Genomic DNA, 13,352 nt, shown 5'->3' with positions numbered 1-13,352 from the left:
GACAACATCCTTTCCTCGACTTGAAGTTCCAAAAACTAGATTTGCCAGCCCAACGAACCTAGATTTGCCAGCCCAACGAACCCAAAGCTTGCCATCGACTGCTCAATGTATTCCAAATTACCGGGTATCTCTAACCAAAAGTTAAAAATTCTACATGGAATGGGCCCAAAATATGTTGAAGTTAAAGATAACAGTATAGGAAAATGGTCCGACACACCATTAGATAAGGGGGCAACCGTTACCGAAGGCCACTTATCCCGAAAACCCATACACACCAAAAAATGGTCCAGTTTACTTTTATGAGACCCAGTATCAGAATGGAATGTGTACCTACGACCACCCATGTGGTGTTTTACCAATTCCGCTGCATCAATCGACTGGTTAAAAATTATTGCGTTTAGAGCCACAAAGTCAGAATTAAAGCACTCCTCAGGCACTCTAACATTATTAAAATCTCCACCAATAACCCATAAACCTTGAACGAATCTTCTATGTGAAATTAATTCCACCCACAAAGCCCTTCTTGCAATAGGATTGTTATACACGTAAACATTTACCACATTTAAAATCCCGCCCTGTGTGCTTTATCTCTCCCCGTAGCAGTATATATCTCTGATTCTTGATGATCTCTATACAATTAAAAACTGTTGGATCCCAAAGGCTAATTAATCTGCCCGCCCGACCAATAGCATCCACTGCATCCTATTAAATCTTGACCTCCCCCAATACTTGTTAATCATGAAATTGTTAACACCCCCAACTTAGTTCCTTGTATCGCTAAAAAGTGCACTCCATGAGATGTTTTTAACCCCTAATCCATTTTATCTTCTGTTGGTCCCAGACCCCCCCCCCCCCCACCTTAGAATGACTGATATAAAATTCATTGCAAACTAGTTTGACCCCTTTCACCCAAAATAACATCACTAACCTGGTTGTTGAAACCTCCCAGCTGAAAACCGCTTAAAGTTCCAACCTCCACTGTCACATTCGCTTTTTCCTGGATTGGTCCTGACATCGCGTTCTGTAACACCTTGGAAATTTGTGTCGAATTATATGATGAAACGTGTCCAATCAACTCTCAAATTTTGCCACATTGTTGGACGAGAGGGACTAATCTTGTAAACTTGTGGAAGAATGATTGTGGAGGACCAATTATGTCAACATATCAATTTATTTGACCTCTGAGTGATTCTTATGGACCGTAAGGCATGATTACTATGTTCATTAGCAAGCGGTTACAGACCGCAAGACTTTAAGTTTTATGGTCCATAAGGAATTCAAATATGTGGGCGCCTAAAGGGCTTACGGACCGTAAGCCCAGGACCCTTACGATTCGTAAGGCTTGGTTGTGGCGGTTTTGTTTGGAGACCAAGGCAGTCTGCACTTGCTGCCATGTATCCATATTTTTGCCACTTATGCTCAGTTCCTTACACCTCCTGGAGCACCTGTGATGATCCTAGAGTGCCCTTAACACCTGGCATCATCCTACACTACCCCTTGAAGTATAAATAGCAACATGAGTTTGCATTATTTCTTGCTCATTTCCTTCATTTCTCCTCTTACACTCTTGGAGCTGCTTCCTGACCTAAGGAGGCCTCCCAACGGATTTCATCTTTCTCTTGGATCACTAGTAAGTGCTCATTCTTAGCTCTTTCATTTTATAGGCTAAGTATTTAGCCGAAAGTGAAACAAATTGACTTTTGCTTTGACTTCCGGTTAAGACCATTATGACCCAGCCATTGTTTGAATCGAACATGGCTACGTGATCGTAATAACGTAGGTGATAATCCCCTAAGAGGGCATCTCCTGAAGATCACGTTAAGTTGCTCAAATGAAAGGTCAAAGTCATAATTAATTAAAAGTCAAAATGTAGTTTTTCGGAAAACATATAAAATGAACTTATAAACGTTTAAACACATATTTTTGACACTATATCAATTGGTGAATAATATTAGAACATATCTAAGCATGTTCATCCCGTCATTTCCAGTTTATAGCTCGGTTCGCAACCGAAAGTCAAACAGTTTGACTTTTGCTTTGACTTTCGATTCTGACCTGAATTAGCCAAGTTAGCTACTGATTTGAAGTTGCATTATGATCATATTTATGTATAGGATAACCCTATAAGGTTATACTATTTGATCATTATCAGTTGTCGGGTTTATTGCAAGTTCATGTATTATGCCATAACTTTTACCAAAATGCCCTTATGAGCAAAATTGATTTTTAACTATAATGTGCATACAGTATGGATTACCTACTGACTTGGTAACATAATAATAATGTTTTGGCATAATGAACTTGTTGATGACTGATCCGATCACCCGATACCGCCTATGCGCGTAGGTTGACTTATGAAATTTAATTTACGTAAGTTAACCGAATTTGGTCAAAATCCTTCAAATTCTTATAAATTCCATGATGTATTATTTTTTACCCATATTATACAAGTCTTAGTACTTGTAAGGGTTTAAACTACATTCTATTCGGTCACTACTTAATCTAGCGTAACCTACCGTTTTTTTATGTTATAGTTAACCGGTCCAAGTCTATGACTTGAATAGGACCCGTTAACATTCTAATTGGTTATTATACCATTTATTCCAGACTAGGGCGTCCAGTAAATTGCAACCTTGCTAATTGTTTTGTTATATCGGTTGTGCTTATATAATTGTCTTGGATTGTAAGACTTGAGCTAGGTAAATACTCTTAACATATTTTCTCTATACGGGCTTAGGATACGGTAAATTATTACCGCTTGGTCGGGTATGGGATCAATGACAGATTGTGTCTAAAAATCCACATAACCGTTTTAATTCGTTTTGCTTGATAACTTAAACATTGGGTGTTAATGCGGCCGTGTCCTAGATATCCTCAGCTCATTTAATTGCAAATGTCCACGACTTAAGCACAGGGTGTAGCATACACCCGACAGATGCTAATGCTATAATAAAATATTTTTCTTACCCATATCGAGGATACCCTTTATGGGTTAAAGTGGCGTGTCGGTTAATCATGTTATCGGTGCTTAGTACCGGGCCCCATATTTATTGACAACCATGTAAATACTGAATACAAGAGACATATTTTATCCCAAGTTATTTATGAAAATAGATGTGTCATTGCGTGCATAAAATGATTTTGAAATATTTTCAAAATATGTCGGTTATTTATATTTACCAGTGTAAACTGACGTATCTTCAAAAGACTAAGCGCAGGTTGCAAGGTACGTAAATAGGCTGGAAGCTGCCCGGTAAATGCATTAAGTGGAATTTGCAACTCCATGCATTGAAGCCTAGTAGTATGTTACATAATCTTTTATTCATTTCGATCTGCTTGTGGATCTTTTATACATTTCCATATGTATATTATTTTGAACATTCGGACACTTGTAATTTGCAATAGTATTTTATAATCCAAAGTCTTCCGCTGTGTTATTGTGAATATTGATATTAATTTGTCATGTACACCAAGTCCGGGCCCACTGGGAAATCAGGGTGTGACAAGTTGGTATCAGAGCCAACATTTGAGTGAATTAAACACTAGCATTTTGTGTTTAATCTCAAATATCACAATACATAATCCTTAGGAATTCTGAGTCTAGACTTAACCTAAGGATACTCTTATGTGTGTATATATAGTTATTGATTTATGATTTTCAGGAGAATGACTCTCAGCAAGGAACCCGCAGATATAGATCCTATCTTATTTCCTTTCGAGGAAAATTTCCATCTGAATCGAAAGCAACGAAAGCTTTGTACTAAACCAAGACCTTTGTATGACTAGGGGTAAGAATGAGCTCTTTACCCTCCTCCTATGGCTAGTACATTATTTCCCGGAAAGAACCCCAAACTGATAAACCTCCGAACCAGACATCAGAACCTATATCGGTGGACATTGACGATCCACATTTTCTACATCCTAACTTCAAAATTCCAAACCTCAATTACACTAGCCAATTTCCAATACGTGCAGACCCATATTATTCATTATCAATAGAAACCGCTGGTTCCACTCCTATGATGAATCCTCACTCCAAGCAAACGTTGAGCCCTCCATTATCAATGCCAAGCATGGTGAAACAAGAAGAGAATTTACGAGATTAACAAAGAGGCTGCTGAAGACTCTTTTCTATTATTGCATTTTGTTTTAAAATTCCAAAAGTCCATGTTGGACATCGTATTTCAAAGTCCCTATGTGGACAAGTATTGTAATTTTATTTCAAAAGTCCCTTTGAGGGCAAGTATTGTAACCTTTCCTATTTCAAATGATAATTGTGAGATTATCTTATTCATATTATCCTTTTATAGTGATCGTCTCGATTTTAATTCGAACTTTATCGATCTGCTCAATTATTCAACAAGATCTTCTTGATGGTTTTTGACCAGCCATATGGCAAAGCCTATATTACTGGCAGTTATAAATGGCAGTGTGGCAATGAGGAATCACACTGATTCAATAGGTGGTGGATTATGTCCAAGCCTTATAGCCTTTATGGTCAATGAGATCATGGCTAAAAGATATATATTATTCTTGTCAAACCATTAAGACATTCTTCCTATATTAACATTCAAGTAATGTTAATATTCATGGCAGTGTGGCAATGAGGAATCACACTAGCCATCAAGGTGGTGGACTATGTCCAAGTCTCATAGCCTATATGATCGAATGAGATCATGGCTAATATCATCAGTGTGATGATTAATTATTTTTAACATCCATGTGATGTCAAGTGATTTGCCTACGGGCTATATTTTATTGTCAATTGAGACAATGACAGTTGTGGCCATATGGCTCCCTGTCCAAAGGTGGTGGACTATGTCTAAGCCTTATAGCCACATGATCAAATAAGATCACGGCTCGTATATTATTGAAATTTTTTATTGTCAAATGAGACAAATGGCAGTTGTGACCTTTTTTGGTGCACTGTCCAATAGGTGGTGGACTATGTCCAAGCCTCATAACCTGTAATGGTCCTATAAGACGACGGCTAAATATATTTGATTTAACATTCAAGTAATGTTAAATCATAATTAGGCAGTTGTGACACTGTGCACACTGGCCCAAAAGGTGGAGAATATATATATATCCAAACCTTATAGCCTATATGGTTTAATAATACCAGGACTGATGAAATTTTCAAGTCATCAAATTCGATGACTAATTATTATATATTGTACTAAGCAATCATTACTTTTGGCTTGTAGTCCAAATTCTATAGATATGGCAAATCAGAACTCTGATGTTGCCAATGGCGGGTGTAATTATAATGTGAATGTTATTCGCGAAGGAGAAGGAAGTAACCTTCAAGCCTTAATTACCGCTGAGATCGGCAAGGCCATGGAGAATTTCATGGCGAATTTTAAAGGATCAGGTTCGACCCATCCTAAGTCCCAATCAATCCCACATTCTTCCACACCTAAAAATAATGATAGCTCACATTATTCCTCAAATGAGATGAGTGAGCCCAGACAATTTGTCAAGGAAAAATCTCGTACTACTAAAGACGTGTGCACATACAAGTACTTTGTGTCATGCAAATCTCGAGACTTCACGGGGGGAAAGGGAGCCATCGATGCCATGAAATGGCTCTATGAAATAGAGATCGTCGTAGAATCAGCGGCTGTGCTGATAGAGATGCTGTCAAGTATGTATCTCAATCGTTTAAGGGCGATGCCCTGACATGGTGGAAATACATGTTCCAGTCTACAGGGAAAGTGCCCCTATATAATATGAAGTGGTCCAAATTTGTGGACCTGATCAAGGAGACATATTGTCCTCCTCATGAAATTGAAAAACTGGAGTCTGATTTCTTGACTCTCACCATGAAGAATCTGGATTGTCGAAAGTATGTGCCCGACTACAATTCACTATCCAGATTGGTTTCCTACTTGATCACTCCGAATCTAAGCGCATTGCGCGTTTTATCGGTGGTTTAGCACCAGAGATAAAAAGCATGGTTGAAGCCTCCAAACCCACAACATTCAGATCTGATGTGGATCTGTCTCTTTCCCTTACTCAGGATGAAGTAAGGTTGAAGTCAGTCAGGACTGAGACTGACGGGAAAAGGAAGCGGGATGATGTCCACTTCCAGAAATCAAAGAAAGTCAAGTCTGGGTTCAGCAAGAACCAGCAGAGGTCGGATGATAGACCTGTCTGCAAAACTTGTGGTAGAAGACATTGGGGACAGTGTCGCACGAACCAACAGTCAAAGCCATGTGGCATCTATAAGAAGACTGGTCACAAGTCCTTGGATTGTAAGGACTTAAAGAATGTCGTATGTTACAGGTGTGGTGATAAGGGCCACATAAAGACCAATTTCCCCAAACGTGCTACTGAGGGCAATGCAAAGCCCGGGGAGGCCAAGAAATCCAATGCTCGAGCTTTCAAGTTAACTGCAAGGGAAGCAATTAAGGATATAAATGTCCTTACGGGTACGTTCCTCGTAAATGATATTTTTGCAAGGGTTTAATTTGATTCTGGAGCTGATAAGAGCTTTGTTGATCATAACATTAAGCATACCCCTAAGAGCTGTAGATATTATTTATGAGGTAGATATGGCAGCGGTAGCATAGAAACCGCTTATACTATTCTTGATGGATGCGTTATATCCATTAAGAACATTTCTATCCCTGTTAGTCTTTTGCCAATGAATTTGGTGGGGTTCAATATAGTTTTAGGCATTGATTGGTTAGCTCATAACCAAGCCCATATTGCCTACAATAAGAAACTTATCGAGATTAATTCCTAATCCGGTGAAGTACTCACTATTCGTGGAGATCTACACTATGGTTTGCCTGAGAAAATGACTCTACTTAAGGCATCCAAGTGTTTGAAGAGAGAATGTGTCATCTACATGGCACAAGTAACGATTGACGAACAGAAGCCAAAGATTGAGGATATTCCAGTCATCTCAGAATACCCAGACATGTTCCCTGAAGACCTACCCTGTCTACCCCAAAGAGGCAGGTCAAGTTTAGGATCAACATCTTACCTGGAGTTGCTCATGTCGCTAGAGCTCCAAACCAATTAGTATCCACAGAGATGAAAGAGCTGAAGACTCAACTAGATGAGCTATTGGAGAAAGGCTTCATTCAGCCTAGTTCTTCGCTTGGGGAGCTCATATCCTGTTCGTCAAGAAGAAAGACGGTTCAATGCGAATGTGCATTGACTACCGCGAGCTGAACAAAATAACGATCAAGAATCGTTATCCATTGCCAAGGATCGATGATTTGTTCAACCAGTTGCAAGGAGCTAGTTATTTTTCCAAGATTGATTTGAGATCGGGGTATCATCAACTGAAAGTTAAGAGCGAGGGTGTTCCAAAGACGGATTTCAGAACCAGATACGACCACTATGAGTTTGTAGTGATGCCTTTTGGGCTCACTAATGCACTTGCAGCATTTATAGATCTCATAAATAGAGTCTCCAAGCCGTATTTAGATAAGTTTGTTATTGTCTTTATAGACGACATACTTATCTTTTCTCGTAATCAGACTGATCATGGGAAACATCTCAGATGCATTCTTGAATTGCTAAAGCAAGAGAAGCTTTATTCAATATTCTCTAAGTGCGAGTGTTGGCTTAGAAGGTCCAGTTTCTTGGACATGTGATTAGTGAGCGTGGTATCCAGGTGGATCCCGCAAAGATTGAAGCTATTATGAATTGGGAAGCACCCAAAACTCCATTTGAGATTCGTAATTTCTTAGGATTGGCCGGTTATTATAGAAGGTTCATTGAGAACTTTTCAAGAATAGCCACTCCTTTGACTACATTGACCCGCAAGAATGTCAAGTTTGACTAGGGTCCCAAGTAGAAGGAATCCTTTAAGATTCTGAAGCATAAATTATGCAATGCTCCAGTCTTAATCCTACCTTAGGGGATTGAAGACTTTGTTGTGTGCTGTGATGTCTCGCACATAAGAATGGGTTGCGTACACATGTAACGAGGCAAAGTGATTGCATATGCATCACGGTAACTTAAGGTACATGAAAAGAATCACACCACCCATGATTTGGAATTGAGTGTTGTTGTATTTGCACTTAAGTTGTGGAGACACTATTTATATGGCACAAAGTGTATTATATACACTGACCAGTGGCGGTGATGAGGGTGTGCGGGGAGTAGAGGTGTACAAAAAAACGGGACTCGGTAAAAATACTCGGAACTGGTTTTTTTTAATACCCGGGTATTCTGTACCCGAACCATAACTGACCCTACTCGTAGGGTATAGATAGGGTATGCATTTTGATCTCAATACCTAGAACCGGAACCAAAACCAATCATACCAGATTAATACTCGAAACCAGACAAGAACCGGGACCGATTATACCCGGCTACCCGTTACAAGATTCTAATATTTTTCCTTTTAAATTTAGAGTTAATTACACAAATGGGTCCTATGGTTTATACTTTATTTCGCCTTTGGGTACTAACTTTTTATTTTAACAGATTTAGGTTCTATGGTTTCAATTTTGTAACACCTTTGGGTACTAACACCAAAATTAGTTAACTAATGACTAAAATACCCTTGCATTTTTTAAGTTTATCAATGTAACACATTTGGGTACTAACACCTAATTTTATTTAAGTTTAAATCAATTTTACAAAATCTATTTATTTTTTTTTATTTTCATCTTTTTATTATATCTCTTAATTAATATAAAGTCTATTTATTTTTTTATTTTCATATTTTTATTAAATTTCTTATTTAACATAAAATCTACTTGTTACACCAGTATTTTTTTAAATAGATTTTTTAAATAAAATCTACTAGCTATATAGTTTTATGTAAATTAAATTTCTTACTAGTTTTAAAAAATATAAACATTACTCGTTTTGAATTTTGGATATATATGATTGATAATAATAATAATAATAATAATAATAATAATAATAATAATAACAAAATATCTTTCATGTAAAAAAATTAGGCCATTTTTAACTCGTTTTTCGTTCATTTACATTTTTACTATTTTAGAAAGATATTTAATTTACATAAAACCTACTAGTTGTACCAATAAAATCTACTAGCTATATAGTTTTATGTAAATTAAATATCTATTTTACAAAAAAAAAAACGAGTTAAAAAAAGGCTTAATTTTCTTTAGTTTTATCTAAAATACCTAGCTATATAGTCTTATATAAATTAAATATCTTTCTAAAATAGTAAAATGTAAATGAACAAAAAAAGAGTTAAAAAAAGGCTTAACTTTTTTACATGAAAGATATTTATTATTATCAGTCATTTCAATCCAAAATTGAAAACGAAAATTTAATTTACATAAAAGTATATAGCTAGTAGATTTTATTTAAAAAAATCTATTTAAAAAAATACTGGTGTAACAAGTAGATTTTATGTTAAATAAGAAATTTAATAAAAATATTAAAATAAAAAAATAAATAGAGTTTATGTTAATTAAGAGATATAATAAAATAATGAAAATAAAAAAATAAACAGATTTTGTAAAATTGATTTAAACTTAAATAAAATTAGGTGTTAGTACCCAAATGTGTTACATTAATAAACTTAAAAAAATGCAAGGGTATTTTAGTCATTAAGTAACTAATTTTAGTGTTAGTACCCAAAGGTGTTACAAAATTAAAACCATAGAACCTAAACCTGTTAAAAAAATAAGTTAGTACCCAAAGACGAAATTATGTATAAACCACAGGACCCATTTGTGTAATTAACTCTTAAATTTATTTTAATGCATTTATTTTAATTTTCTTACATTACACAATTCATCTTTAATAATAATAAACAAAAAGTACCAGAAATAGGATAATAAAAATGCAATAGAGTATTAAAAAATACAAAAAGTATAGAACTAAAAAACTCGGAAATAGCGTATAAAAACCCGAAAATAGGGTATTTTAATACCAGGTTTCTTAAGAACCGGAACCGGGCACATAGGGTATTTTTTTTTTGTCAGATAACTGAAATCGGAACCGAACCAGTTATACCAATAAGTGATTCCAACCCTTAAAACGAGAAAGCGAAACCGGTTATTAAAAATACCCGGTTTGTGCACCTCTAGCGGGGAGGACCAATACCAACTCTATGATAGGCCCATTTACAAAACAATTTCAAGGGGCACGTGTTTTTTTTAAATCCTATATACATATATGTGTGTGTGTGTTAATTATTCTTTTTAAATAATATACCAATACCAACCTAAGATAGGTCCATTTACAAAACAATTTTTATTGTTTAAAAGTGAGCCAATTGGCATGAGGTTTCGTGAGCCTGATACCCATTTGATTTTAAAAAAATAATAGTAGAACATTACGGAAATGCACATCTTTCGAAACCGAACATGATACATGAATTCTCAAAGACGTCACGGGTTCCTACAGTTTCCTTTAAGGCTCAAACCGATACGAACTCAAACTCAAGTTCGAGTTCAAACTCTATTAAGTTAAACAAGTTTACCTCAAACTTAATCGGTTTCAACTCAGCTCGTTCACACCCACTAATACATTGAAAACAAATGAAAGGAACGTCAGATTTAATTATGTCATTGCAAAACCTTTTGTAATTATAAACTAGATTTCTATGCATTTCGTTCCCATATAACTAAAACGCAATTTGTAACGTCATTGTCAAGTAAAGCTAACTAACAGCATTAATTCATAATTATTTGTTATTTTGTTTGATTGATGAATATTGAAGGATTATTGAGATTTGAGTCGTATCTTTAGTACTCCCGTGCATGTAGATTGTAGCGAAATTAGGTGTACGGAGGGCCCGGGTTGCAATATAAAGCATTGATTTATTATTAACTTAATAAGGTTTATTTTGTCTAATAAAAAAATTATTATATAACAAAATTAAGTTTTTAATCTTTAATACTCCTGTGCATGTTGCCGTTAGTTTTAACAAAATAAAGTTTTAAATCTTTAATACTCCTATCTGCATGTTGTCGTTGGTGGCCCCTTGACAAAGGCAAAACCTTTAAACACCTTAATGTAAGAGAATGAAGTCTTGGATTCAAATCTCACAGACGACAAGGATTAAAAGAAATTCGTCGTTCAAAAAAAAGTTTGAAAGGAAATAATTAGAAAGTAATTGTATTATTATTTGAAAGGTTATTTTTTTTTTTATCTTAGGATTGATGATAAAACTAACCTTCTAAACCAATAAGAAAAAAGCTACGTTAGGCTGGACCGTCCAGCGCCGTCCTCCTCCCGTCGCCGCCCCCCTCTCCATGCCGCGGTCCTCCGTCTTCAGCACGTCCCGTCGCAATCGTCGGAATTCCGACGTCCAGGACGCTCCAAAACAGTGGGCCCCCTCTATTTTGTTTGTTTGTTTGTTTGTTTGTGGGATTTGTACATTATGCTTTAATACTTGTATATAGTTTTGTGGGGTAGGATCATCTAGCACCATCCTCCCATGCCCCCTAGTTTTGGAGGATGATCCATCTTGGGAGGACTATGATGTGTCGCCTACGTGGCGGATCATCCTCCAAGGATGGTCCATCACCATACCATGTAGCCTTAGAAAAGGGATACGAGTAAGTTCTTAAAAGTTCGTGACATGATGTGGTAATAAGGTGGTTTTTATTTGAAAGATGGATGGTCTAAATCCTGCAAGAGACATGTATAGGTGTTTAATAGGGGAGTAGATAGGACTAGAAGCCATTTTTCTAAAAGTAAACCGATTAAATTATCTAAACCAAACCAACCACACTTGTTTGAGAGTTAGGCAGTTTGGTTCACGATATTGATTTTTGCAGATACTCGGTTCAGTTTGGAAGTGGGAACGGCTTTGTAAATAGAACCAACTGTTTAACTTTTTTATTTTTATATATCTTTTAAATTAAATTTATGGAAATATATAGTTATATATATGTATTATAAGCATGAACCGGTTCGGCCGACCACCTAACCCCCTCCAGTTTGGTTATCATTCCCCGAAAACATAGTAAACGGTTCGCCCCATAATTTTTTGTCAGAACCGACCTATTCAAACAAATAAAACCTCCTAGAGACAAGGTTCTCATCTAAAATATGTGTAAACCGATCTTTATATAATCTTTTGTGCACTAGAATCTCAAGTCTCGTGATATCATGCTTGTCCGATATACCCCCACAAACGACCATGGTTATATTATATTAAATATTATACTAGTGATAAAAGTTGAGTTTTTTGTTTGTTTAAGATTAAAAATTAGACACTTAGCATTAAACGAATATTGTTGTTTAAAAGTTGCAATCCAACATAGTACTACCAAATTTTAATATTTGCTAGTGGAATAAATAATTAAATTGTTTATTATTTTTCTATTAATTTAATTACAAAAGTTATAATCAAAAGATTCACTCACATGCCAAATTAAAGTGGAGGCTTTGACTAGCAACCTTCAAAGATTCGGAGGTAAAAATTAAGAGTGTTTAAGATCGGATCATCGGGTTTTTGGATTTCTGAATTTTTGATATCTAAAAATTTCGGACAATGAATATTAATATTCAAATACGTATAAAAAATCGGATATTTGAATAAGGATTCAGATATATAAATGAAAATATTGATTGGGGTAACAATCTATTGGTTTTTTGTTATATTTTCAATGATCAACCAAAACATGATATATAGCCACATTCTATCTTGCAGCTAAAGTCAAGGAAACAAAATAGGAAAATAGATAAACTAGCAAAACACAATATCCTAATCATAATAATTCCTTTACTCCCCCTCAAGCTGGAGTGTGAAGATTCCGAACACCCAGCTTGCCAAGTAAGTCCTGAAGCGCTTGTGCTCCCAATGGTTTAGTGAAAAGACCCGCAATTTGTTGTTTACTAGACACACATTTCGGCAATATTTCTTGAGACTCAACTCGCTCTCGAACAAAAAAACAATCAATTTCAACATGTTTAGTACGTTCATGAAAAACTGGATTATTGACAATATGTCGGGCAGCTTCGTTGTCACAATAGAGGGGTGTAGCTTCATCCAAGTCGATTGCAAAGTCTTTGAGCAACCAGCTGATCCAAAGGACCTCGCTGACTGTAGTAGCCATGGCCCGATAATCCGCCTCTGCTGATTAACGAGAGACCACCGATTGTTTCTTTGGTTTCCAAGATATAGGAGCACCTCCCAATAGCAATGAGTAACCTGTCCGAGAACGTCTAGTATATGGGCATCCCAACTAATCCGCATCACAAAAAGCAACAAGATCAAAACCACCTATTTTGGGAATGAATATACCTTGACCAATAGTAGACTTGATGTATCTAAGAACACGAACAACAGCATTCATATGATCCTCCCTAGGATCCGAAACGAATTGGCTTAAAATATTTACCGCATGAGCAATGTCTGGTCGCATCACTTGGAGATAAAGTAGCCG

Source organism: Helianthus annuus, chromosome 12 (genome assembly GCF_002127325.2).
Source record: "Helianthus annuus cultivar XRQ/B chromosome 12, HanXRQr2.0-SUNRISE, whole genome shotgun sequence".
NCBI classification, from domain to species: Eukaryota; Viridiplantae; Streptophyta; class Magnoliopsida; order Asterales; family Asteraceae; genus Helianthus; species Helianthus annuus.
This window is presented reverse-complemented; position numbering follows the sequence as displayed.